At 35.0% G+C, this 12,031-nt stretch overlaps 1 protein-coding gene and 1 long non-coding RNA gene across 2 annotated transcripts in view; one reads left to right on the top strand and one right to left on the bottom strand.

Moving 5' to 3' along the window:
* Positions 1-6,200, bottom strand: part of LOC141518267 (uncharacterized) — a 181,567-nt gene extending 175,367 nt beyond the window's left edge. The window contains exon 1 of the long non-coding RNA XR_012477138.1: positions 6,117-6,200. This is a non-coding gene — a long non-coding RNA (uncharacterized LOC141518267). The remainder of the gene's footprint in view (positions 1-6,116) is intronic.
* SPON1 (spondin 1) overlaps positions 1-12,031 on the top strand; it is a 784,537-nt gene that overhangs the window by 624,486 nt on the left and 148,020 nt on the right. The window lies entirely within an intron of this gene.

The raw sequence follows: 12,031 nt of genomic DNA, 5'->3' as shown, positions 1-12,031 counted from the left end.
ACTAATTTGTAAATATGTTTAACAAAATATATATGTAAAATGTTCATCTGACTGTTCCCTAACTAAGGGGAGGGGGTGGGAAGGAAGGAAACTGTAACTTGGAAATATGCATGTACAAATGGCTGAAAATAAATAATAAACAATAGGAGGAACCAGAAAAAATAAAACAGAGGATTTATTAAGCATTTATTATTTTTCAGACCTTATGCTAAGTAACTGGTGACACATATAGAAGTAAATAAGTTAGTTCTTACTTTCAAGAAGTTTAACATTATAATAGGGGAAAGATAAAATATAAGGAGAATCTGGACATGAGAAAGGGGTAACAGGACTACTAGTGAAGAAGTAGAGATCTCTGAAGAATGAGTTGAACTAAGAGTAAAGCGAGCATTCTTGTTAACTGGTGTTCTCAGCTGAAGACTTATCAATGAATACAGAGGGCTTCTACATGTGCTCATGGTTAAGACATTTTAGAAAGGATATTGGCAAACAAAGAAGATCCAGGGGAGAGTGGTTAGGAGGATATTGAAAGGACTAGGGCCTCAGAGTCAGCTAAAGGAACTGGGAGATGTTTAGTCCCCAGAATGAGTTAATGACATTCTAGCTGTCTTCAAGTATCTTAAGTATCATGATATGAAACAGGGTTAGACTTACTCTATTTGGATCCAGAGAATAGAATTAGCAAGAATAGGTAGCAGTACAGAGAGGAAGATTTTAACTCAAATTAAAGGAGAAAAAAAACCCTCTCCTAAATATTCATGCCTCTTTGATTCATAGAAGTGGCTAACTTCTGTTATGCCCACAGGGCCACAGTTTCCTGCAGATTCTTCTAAACTAGAGGGTCCCTGAGTGTGGATTTAGTGATAAAAATGCATGTATGTTTTCCTAGGCCCTTAGTATTTGTGCTCTAAAGGGGTCATCACCAGATGATCCACAAACTGTGAATGTTTCCATCACAAAATTACCTAAGTTTTAGGCACCTGGGTTGACATTTGTTCACTGGAGGGAATAGCACTGATGAGATTACAGACCCTTAAATGATCAAAAATGTAACCACCATGTGGTACTGTTAGCTAGTATCATTCATACTTATTCAAAAAAGTCATTCAAGTCATTGTAAAAATCATTTTCTTGGGAGAAAAACTGACAACAGGATTCCTATTTGAGGTATAGATTGGACTAATAAGTTTGTGAGGATCCTTGTAACTCTTTAGATTCTGAGATTCTGACTTGTTGATTCTAGACCCTTCTCTACTGGGCAGGCAAAGCCTATGCTTTCCTAGTTCTGTGTCCTTATGTTTTTCTTCTACCTCATTGTATCAGAGAATTTCAGAGTTCCAAGAACACAGAGATCCCTCTAGTCTGACCTTTACTCATAAAAGAAATTCCCTGACAACTTCTTATCCAATCTCTATGTGAACATATTCAGAGAAAGAGGATTCACTACTTCACAATCTCATTCTGCTTCAGAAATTGTCAACTGATATCTACGTCTCTGTGCTTCCAGTTTTGTCCTCTGAGAGTAAGTAAAATAAAGCTAATCTTTCTTCCACATGATACCTGAGAAAACCATGAGGTATACATTCTATAAGATCAACATTTATTCCACCAAGAAATATGAAGCTCAGCTCACTGGGACTTCCTTTAGATTTCACACATTTTTCTTTGCTTACCAGAGTCTCCAAATTCCAAATCCCATTCAGAGAGAAGACAGAACGATTTCTTCTCCTTTTTCCATTCTCTGTTAATAGCATATGGACCTGTCAAGTTCTCAAAAATGAATTTATTCTGAAGCACTTGAAAGGAACATGCAATGTGCAGAAAGTAGTAGATGGAACAGGAAGAATGGATTCTAATGAGAGAAGAGAAAGTTTAATAGGCCATTTTTACAATGATTCGTAAAGTTTAACGGTTGTCCCTGATAAACTTTGGGACATTTTCCTACTGTCCTTAGTTCCCTTCCCAAAAAAAAGTATTTTTCTTGATCTGGGTCTGGATATTAGCCCATTTCTACTTCAGAGTACATGCTTTGGCAGATGTACTCCTTTGGGCTCTTTCAAATCATCTTTCCAAGCTCCCAATGAACCTAAGTGAGGACTTCCCTTTCCTTTTCCTCCAAACTCCATTGTTATTGATCACTTTATTCTCAATCCATCTGTTAAAGTTTGGGCAAGTTTTAGCTTCCCACTTCAAAACCCCAAGTGAGAAATGCCTCCTATCTAGATACCAGAAATACATCCTCCACATTTCAAGCCTTCACAGAATCTAGGATGCCAGCTTGCCCCAACCATATCTGAACAAACAAATAAAAAACCCTACAGCAAATGACAAATAATTATGGAAGTTTTGCCTGATGACTTGTAGTGAAAGGAAACTCACTACCTACTATGTCGACTTTATTTCTTTGGTGCTTCCCTCAATCCTATCTTTAGTGTCTACATTATCTGAGTCCATCAAGAACTGCTTACTGCCTCATCTTATTTTTTCTTTGCTGTATTTAGTTCCTTAAAGTAGATGCTACAGGTCATATCTTTTAGTCACTTCATCCCTTAAAAACCAGTTCATTTACCTCTAGAACACAGCTTAGTACTGTGAAATAGTGGTGGAATCTGCCTCAGTATGATCTAGGCTTCAGACCACTGCAATACTCACTAGTAGCATGACCACAGGCAAATCATTTATCCTTTCTTTATCTTAGTTTCCTTATTTGTAAAAATGCCTATAGTAATTATCCTGAGTTCCTATGAAAACCATATGAAATCAAATACTTTGTAACAATTAAATAACCGTTTAAATGTCAACTATAATTATCTCTGCTGCCTACCTAATATGGGATGCAGCATATGTGATCTGACCAGATCTTGGTAGATTTTAAAAGCCAAGATGGAGAATTTATATTTTTATCCATAGATAATAAAAATTCAAGGCAACTAGGTGGATAGAGGATCAGGCCTGGAGTCAGGAAGACTCATCTTCCCAAGTTCTGACCTCAGACGCTTACTATGACCCTGGGCAAATCACTTAATTTTGTTCTCCTTAGTCATCATGTCAAACCACTGCATTATTTTTGTCAAGAAAGCTCCAAATGTGATTATGAAGAATTAGACATAACTGAAATAACCAAATATCAGCAAATAGGAAGTCACAAGATTGTTAAATTTGGGAGCATATTCTTACTGTATAAAATGTGTATATTGAGATCATTTTGTGAAGAATGAATAAAATAGCAATACAACCTCTCCCCAAAAAAACAATTTCTAGAAACTTTTGTAAGAACAGTAAAAATTAAACCAAAAAGAAGGATATTTTCTAAAGTGAAAAGTTCATTGATAAACTTTGATATGATCTTGAAATACTACTCAGCAAGTAAAAGGAGCAAAAGCACTAGAGGAAACACACATCAAAACAGTCTAGGAAATTGCATTAGAATCAACCCCCAAAATCTCAAGAGATGTGATCAAATGGATAGTAGATACACTCAAGAAATTAAAGAAGAATCAAACTTCCTCTCATCATTCTCTTGAGAATTAAAAAAAAAGAATTGAGGAGCTCTACAATCCCAGGAGGAATTGCTGAAAATACAGAATGCTGCCAAGTAATCTCAGGAGAAAATTATAGGAAAACTTAGCATGGTGGAAAATTAAATGAAAAACTTAAAAATTTAAGTGAAGATAGCCCAAAGAAGAATTAATACAAGGGGGCAACAAATTATAGATCAGTTGAAGTGAAAAGGCTAGTTTTAAACAACTTCATTGCAAAAAGATTTTGATATAGTTCAAATGAGATTTGATGTAGTTCAAACTAAGAAGGTAAGCTAAGAAGGAAAAAAATCTCAAAATTATTTGAATCCTACGAAAAAAAGCAAGAAAAGGAAAGAACTGGATCATTTTACTTTTGGAAATTACTCAAGAAAAAGCCTTGGAACTATTAAAAGCAAATAATACTGGGAAAGATTGTAGATGCAATATTATAAATTACAAGAATTAGGTAAAACTAAGAATTATGTTTGTTATTGTTTCATTCACTTATAGACAATAGTTAAATAAGAAAATATTATTTCCATTTGACTAAATGAATAGCAATTAAGCAGAGAATGATAGAAGACAAATTAAATAAGATTACATGTAAAGTCTACCCCATAAAAAGGAACACAGAATAGAATGAGAAAAACAATCTAATTCAGATGCATTAAAGATTTTAGTATTTCCAGAATCCAACAATATGTTGTTTATAATAGAATAATAAATTGAAAAGATTTATAGACTTTAATTGAAAGGTTGCACTAATAGAAGATAAAAATTTGAAATCTCTTGGATGTTAGTGATATCTCTCCTCAATTTTCTATTTTCTTTGTGCTTATGTTATGATGTAAAATCCAGTGGGGAAGGAGAGTTGTCTCATTTCTCCAATACAGGGCAGAAAGCTTTGAACATATCAAACCTTAATAAATGAAACTAGACACAAAAAATGAAAAATCTCTTAAGGGAAAAAAATGGAAAGGATAAATATCTTTGAAGAGCAAATGGAAAACATCCAAAAAGTGGAATCTTTCCAAATCAAAATAAACCAAATAGCATGTAGTGACTAAATAAGACAATAAGAAATATTAAAAGGGAATTAAAAGATTGAGAAAAATAAGAAAAGTTAACATATTTACAATTTTAAAAATCTGACCTGTAAAAACACTTCAAGGAGAGATCATTTGGGAATCATGAGACTCCTTAAGAAACATTTTTTTAAAAACCAAAATTTCATATTTCAAGAAATCATAAATGTAAACTGCTCAGACTTATTTGAATCAGACCAAATGAAAATAGAAAGAAAGGCACTGGTAATCTTTTGAAATAAACCTCAAAATGAAAACTCCTAAGAATATCATAGTCAAAATCCAGAACTCCAAAGTGAAAGAAAATGTGCTGCAAGTATCCAGAAAAAAATTAATTCAAATATTAAGGAATCTTGATCAAAATTACACAACTCTATATTGCAAGTACCATAAAGAAAAAGAAACCTTGGATATTCTAAAAGAGAAGATAAAGACTTACAACTAAGAATAACATATCCTGCAATACCAAGTATATTTCTTAAATGGGGGAAAGGAGGGAGATATTTAATGAAACAGAGCATTTTGAGTATTTGTGATGAATAACGGAGCTGAATAGATACTTTGAATTGCAAACTCAGGAGTCAAGATAAATCTTCAAAGGTAAATAAAATTTGAGCCAATGGAGGGAGGTGAACAATGATAAAATGTTACAACCTAATGAAAAAGAGATAAATATCCCTTCAAAATATAAGAAAAGAAATAAATCAAATAGGAAGACTGAAAGTGGTTTGGTTTTGTTTTGATAATCTTAGGATAGGAAATAAAATAGAGGGTAAAAAAATACACTAAAGGAGTAATGAGGAAGATGGAAGGGCGGATCCCACTCCTATCTGAACAAATGTAGAGTTAAACACACTTTCATAAAATATTATTACACCAAATTCTTTAACTCAACAGAGAAAGATAATGGGAAAGTGAAGAGAGAGAGAGAGAGACAGACAGACAGACACAGAGAGGGGCAGAGGCCCAAGAGTGGAGTAAGGGAGGAAACAATCCCTATAAGATGAAACTTGAACTTTGGAGGATGAATTCTAAAAGGAAAATTTAAAAGAAAGAAAGAATTCTCAGAAGCAGTGATCTGTTTTTAACCTTACTATAATACCTTTTGGAATGACAAAGTCAAGAAAAGTTCAAGTAGATACAGTTTCCCAGTCTAAGACAGATTAGGAGGTTGATTGGACAGGAATGTGATATGGAAACAGACAAACAAGAGGAAAATTAAGCCTTTAACAATCATGTCTAAAATGCTCCAAATCATAATTTAAAAAATAAAAGTGAAATCAACTCTCAGGTTGCACACAGATCCAAAAGAATTATAAAAATGAACAATTACCATTATTGGAGGGATTATAAAACAGTCACATTAATGCACTATAGGTAGAACTGTGAATTGGCAACACCTTATTCAAAAAGTTTCTAAACTGTGCATCTAGGTGGTACAGTAGATAGAACATTGATCTTGGAGTCAGGAGGATAGTAGTTTGAATCCAACCTTAGACACTTGACTTACCAGCTGTGTGAACTTCGGCAAGTCACTTAACCCTGATTGCCTCACATCCAAGGCCAACTCCAGTCATATTTGGCCAATGGACTTGGATGACTCTGAAAGAGAAAAGTGAGGTTGGTGACTTAGCACAGCATCCCCTTAAACAAATCCAATTCATGTTCTTGTCATGGCATAACCTACCTGATGTCATGGTCTTCTTCAAGAAGAAAGGACAAAAGTCATCAAACTGTGCATACCCTTTAGTCAATCAATAACACTAATAGGAATATATTTAAAAGGGATCAAAGTAAGAAAAGAACACATTCAAAAATAAAATATCCAAAGCAACACTTTGATATTGCCATGAAATGGAAGCCAATTGGATACCATCAGTTGTAAAATGACTTTATAAATTATGATATATGTATTAATGATTTTTCATTGCACTCTTAAGAATCAAATAAAAAGATAAATTTAGAGAATCCTGAGAAGATTCTTGAACTGATCCAGAGTGAAGTGAATAGACTTAGGATAATAATTTATACAATGACTACAACATTGCAAGGAAAAATAATTTTGAAAGACTCAAGAATTTTGATAATGCAACAATCAACACCAACTCCAGGATTAAGCAATTCTAGAGAGAGAGAGACATAATGGTGCAGGAGGAGACACATTTTCAGACATTGCCATTGTGTGGAATTGTTCTGGTCCATTATGCTAGCTTATTAGAAGTTGCTTTTATTATCTTAATAGGAAGGAAAAAGAGAAGAGAACTAATAATAGTGATGACAGATTTTCTAAAAAGAAAAGTGAGATAAAAAATGAATGCAACCCAATTAAAAAGATCCACAACTGATAATACCTATGAATCATTTCACTGAGCAATAAAGAAATGTCAAGATAATCTTGTGATGCTGGTAATCAGTGGAATAGTCATGTTGAGAAGCATCCCGGGGTTTTTGCCAGTGTGTTGAGTGAAATTTCCACATATGGAGAATGGAATAGAGTTAGTTGTGTTTTTGAGTTCATGCTGATTAATCAGTAATGTCAATTGCTGAATAATGCAGTACCATAGAAAATGAGACAATATAAGTCAGTATAGGTAGTTAGAAAAGTATTCTTCAGGGGTGGCTAGGTGGTGCAGTGGATAGAGCACCAGCCTTGGAGTCAGGAGTACCTGGGTTCAAATCTGACCTCAGACACTTAATAGTTACCTAGCCACGTGGCCTTGGGCAGGCCTCTCTTCTTTTTATGTTTGCACGGATCCGTGCGCCGTTGTCATATTCATTCAGTCATCTGTTTCTTTACTAACTCATCTATTTATTTATTTGTTTATTTATGCCACACGCACCCCCCTTTCCTTTTTTTTTAATTTAATAAATGCGTGGGCACGCGTGCCCACCACGTTTGATTTGCTGTGGTGATGCTGGTGCTCGTCGTCGTCTTTTAATTCCTTCTTTTCCCCTTCTTTCCCCTCCTCCCCCGCGATGCAAAATTTTTAACATTTCGATTTTTGAAAGCCCACCTTGTAAAATCCCTTTCTCTGTCCCGATGGCACCCACCCCCACAAAACGCAAATGTTCTCGTTCGTTTTCTCTCTCTCTCTCTCTCTATCTCTTTTCGGCTGGAAGCATCGACATCCTGGAGGGAAGGAGGACAGGACTTAAAAGACGAAAGAGAACCATATGACTGGATCCTAGCCGGGATCCCAACTGATGGATTCAATCGACAAAGAGAAAACAGAGAGATTTGGACTCAGCTGAATGAAGACAAGACCTCTGGAGGAAGATCATTCCTGGAGGGAGGGAGGAAGGGAGACGGAATATGAATTGGAGAGAAGAAGAAAGAAATGAAATTTGTAACTTCAAAACAAAATAAAGTCATCCCGAACTGAAAAATTGACCTCTGTTTTCCAAACTTGGTAGGTCCCTTGGTTTAGGGTTTGGGTTGTGGGTGAGGAAAGGAGAAAAGACATCCTCGTCATGTAATTCATTCCTTTCTTCAATCGTTCTTTAGATCAGGTCAGTGATACATAAAGTCATTTGGAAGAAGAAGACCTGCTTGGCAAACAAGGCATTAAAATACTGAGAAAAGAGTTCCTTAAAAAGCAGAATAGAACAAGTGGAAAAGGAAGCACCAAAATTCACTGCAGAAAAAGAAGTACTTAAAAAGTAGTATAAGTCAAATGAAAAAAGAGGTTCAACAATTCACTGAGGAAAATAATTCTTTCAAATTACAATTGGGCACGGGGCTACTAGGTGGATCCGTGGATAAAAAACCGGCCCTGGAGTCAAGAGTACCTGGGTTCAAATCTGGCCTCAGACACTTAATAATTACCCAGCTGTGTGACCTTGGCAAAACCACTTAACACCATTTGCCTTGCAAAATTCTAAAAAAAAAATTACAATTGGGCAAGTGGAAATGGATGACTCCATGAGGCATTAAGAAACAATAAAATAAGATTTTAAAAAAGAGAAGAAAATGTGAAATATCTCATTGAAAAAAACCAACTGACCTAGAAAATAAAAACTCTTCTGGAGTCACTATCTTGATTTCCATTCATACTTATTCCACCAGTAAGTAGATTCTACTATTTTCAGGACTCCTAAGGTTAACCCTGAAATACAATGTTTCTAGTATTTAGTTTCTGAGCTCCCAGTAGTGTGCTCTCCGTTAATAATCAGACAACTAGCTTTTAGAAAAGGTACTCACAAGAAAGAGCAAGAAAATCTGGCACAATACTTGCTCCCCAAACTGGAATGCATTTTTCCACAGGTAGAAAGAGTTCATCATGGAGACAGAAAGAGTTAATATAAAAACTTAGTACAATAGCAGTAAGACATACATGTAGGAAATATATCTGGCAAAAGGTTAACAAACAATTTCTATACTGAAGATTTTCTCCCCTTATTGAATCTTCATTAAGTTCCCCTCAGGCATCTTTCTCTGCTGATCTCTAAGACATAATTCCTTTCTCAAGTTCAAAACTAGCACTTCTAGCTACCAAAGACCACACTCTCCCAAGTTATCTTTCTTTGGGTGACTTTTGCTCTACATCTCCTTATCTTCCATTTGTTTCTCTAATCCTGTGCAGGTAACTATAGCCATAAGCAATTACAATTTCAGTGGTCATTGCCATTGCCACCATTTAACTTTCTGAGTTACCCCCATATTATCAGTCTTCAAGGAACTGATGGATAATAAGATAGGAAGAGAACAAACATTGAATGATATAATTATCATGTGAAAGATATTAACAAATGAGAATTATGGATAAATCTAATAATCTGTGCAAAGGAGTCATCTCTTTACCAACTGAATCCTCAATAAACCAATGTGGAACACAACAGTTGATGAGCCTATCATAAGCCTGTTTGAAGCCTACATGTGTGGACTCTGGATGAAGGGTGATATTGTACTTGGTTGGAGATTTGTTCTAAACTCTAATGAACAAAACAGAATGTAAAAGATTTAAAGTGGGCAATGGGAAAGATAAAAGAAAACGGGTAGAAAACAAGTCTACAATTATAACCAACTTCTTTCTTCCCATAGAAGGTGGGAAACTATGACTAAACTCTGTTTCAATGAATGGTTTCCATTCTGAGATGATTTCAATGCTTCACAAATTTCTGAAGACCCTGAGACTTCAAGCTTTGATTGCAGAACAATTTGTTTACATCCCTTTACCATATCCTAGGTGGATGCTAATTTATCAGTGCAAGGACTGTTAAAAACTTCTTTTGTCTATTTTATTAGAATTCCTTAACAGTTCATTATATATCACCATTCTTTGGAAACTTTGGAGACTGGACTTTGGGAAAGGAGTTGAAGTGTTTGATGCTTATTTTCATTACATATTTTGTGTTCTGTTTTTGGTAAAAGATATTTTGAATTGTTATTATGTCAAGTGATAATTTCTGGCTTGTTGGGGACATAATTCAGAGGAAAATTTGGAGGGTTATTATTGAAAATGACCCTGGGTGCAGTAAGATAACTGTGAATAAATGGATTTTTAATATTTTGATAGTATATAATTTAATAAATGTGGGGAATATCTCTATAGACACTGTAAATTCTCTCTAATATTTAATAGCCTTCAAGACTAAATATTTACAAATTACATCACTCAGAGGCCAGCCTAGTAATAAAATTTTCCTAGAATGACATGTTTGGTCCTTGGATGGCTGATAGAAACTGAATCCATGCTCAAAGACTTTCTAAAATGATAGGATCTGATCACATTTGTGTTTCATTGTCACAGTCTTGTGTACCCAAGGTCACATCCATACCATGATGAATTTGAACTATATCTTAAGCAGAACCAGCTCTAGAATATACATGACATGTAAGATCAGTCAATCTATGTTCACAGATTCCTAGTAATACAGAACCATCTCCTAAGGGATCCCATTCCACATTTGAAATGTTCTAATTGTTAGAAATGTTGCCTTTTATCAAGATGAAAAATGCTGCTTTGTAGATCCCACCTACTGTTGCTGGTTAATATTAATAGCTGACATTTACACAGTACAACAAAGTTTGTGAAGTGCTTGACATAAATTAGCTCATTTGATCTTCCCAAAGATCACGTGGGATACAGATGAGGCCAAGAGCATTATCCCCATTTTATAGATGGGAAACTGCAATTCAAAGAAACTTAGTCATTAGACCCTGGTTAAACAGCTAGTTAATGTCAGAAGTGCAAGTTGAGACCAAATTTCTCCTGATAGCTATTGTTATAAATGCTGTGTCTCGTTCTGCCTTCTGATACTAACATGGATTCCATGCCTATTCCACATGACAGATCTCCCCCAAATATTGTACTCAGAAATGACCACAACATTCATTCTGTTATACTATCACTAAAGAAATTTCTGGTTATTGTTGTTAATTTACTCTTCTAACATTTACCTCACTGGCTAGTATTTATACAGCAATTTCATATGAATGAAAAATTTGAAATCCTTAGTCTAGAAATTACTTTAAGAAATTCCTTTTAAAAAACTGAATTTAGGTGAAGTCAGAAATGGAGGTCGTCATGGTCTAAGACTTTCTTTAGTGGTAGTATGCAATGTATACTACCACTAAAGAAAGTCTTGTTTTTGTCAGAGATAGCTGTTATCACAATATCTTGATAGTTTTCCAGGCTAAACTTCCCAACTCCCTTCAACCTATCTTCATACGATATGGTCACTTGAAAAAGCATGGTGCTCTAAACTAAACATGATATTCTAAATGCATTCTGAACAGGGTAGAGAACAGTAAGACTATCATCTTCAGATTAGTGACTTAATCTCCTGAGATAAGACTCCCATGTATGCCTCATGCTACTATCACTTAACCCTTGCTGTAGAAATCCATCCTTTAGTACTCTACAAATCATATCCCATTTCAGGAATTCCCTAAGTCAAAAAACTTCATGGATCTCTGCTACATCTCAACTAGAACTATTGTACAGATATTAAATACCTCTATCCCATAACAACAGCTCATGCTCCAAATTTTGGTTCCCAGGTGGGATCTGTCTCTGACAAGGTTCTCTATTGCCATTTATAACTTTATTCCCCCTTACATCACACTTCCCCCAATTGGAGGGGTCAGGGTCCTGATAGCTTAGCCATGAGAATCACCCACATTAATCTGTTTAAAATTCTGAATGACTTTTGTCAGGAGTTGGGGGAGGGAGGTGATACATATAATATGACATCTATGAGTATGCCCTGTCCTATAAAGTATGCACCCACCTGTCTGATATGTAAACAGAATGCACTTAATTCTAGCACAATTATTTCATATGCCTTGATCCAAAATATCAAGATGTTTGTTCTGTCTGGCAGTCATTAGTTGTTCTTTCCTATAGCTCAATTCAATTATATATTCAAAATATACCTATTGATAAAAGATATGGTTTATACCTTGTGTTGATTTAGCTTATA

This window comes from Macrotis lagotis, chromosome 3, assembly GCF_037893015.1.
Source record: "Macrotis lagotis isolate mMagLag1 chromosome 3, bilby.v1.9.chrom.fasta, whole genome shotgun sequence".
NCBI lineage: Eukaryota > Metazoa > Chordata > Mammalia > Peramelemorphia > Peramelidae > Macrotis > Macrotis lagotis.
Note: the sequence above shows the minus strand (reverse complement) of the source record. Positions and strands in the feature narration are given on the sequence as shown.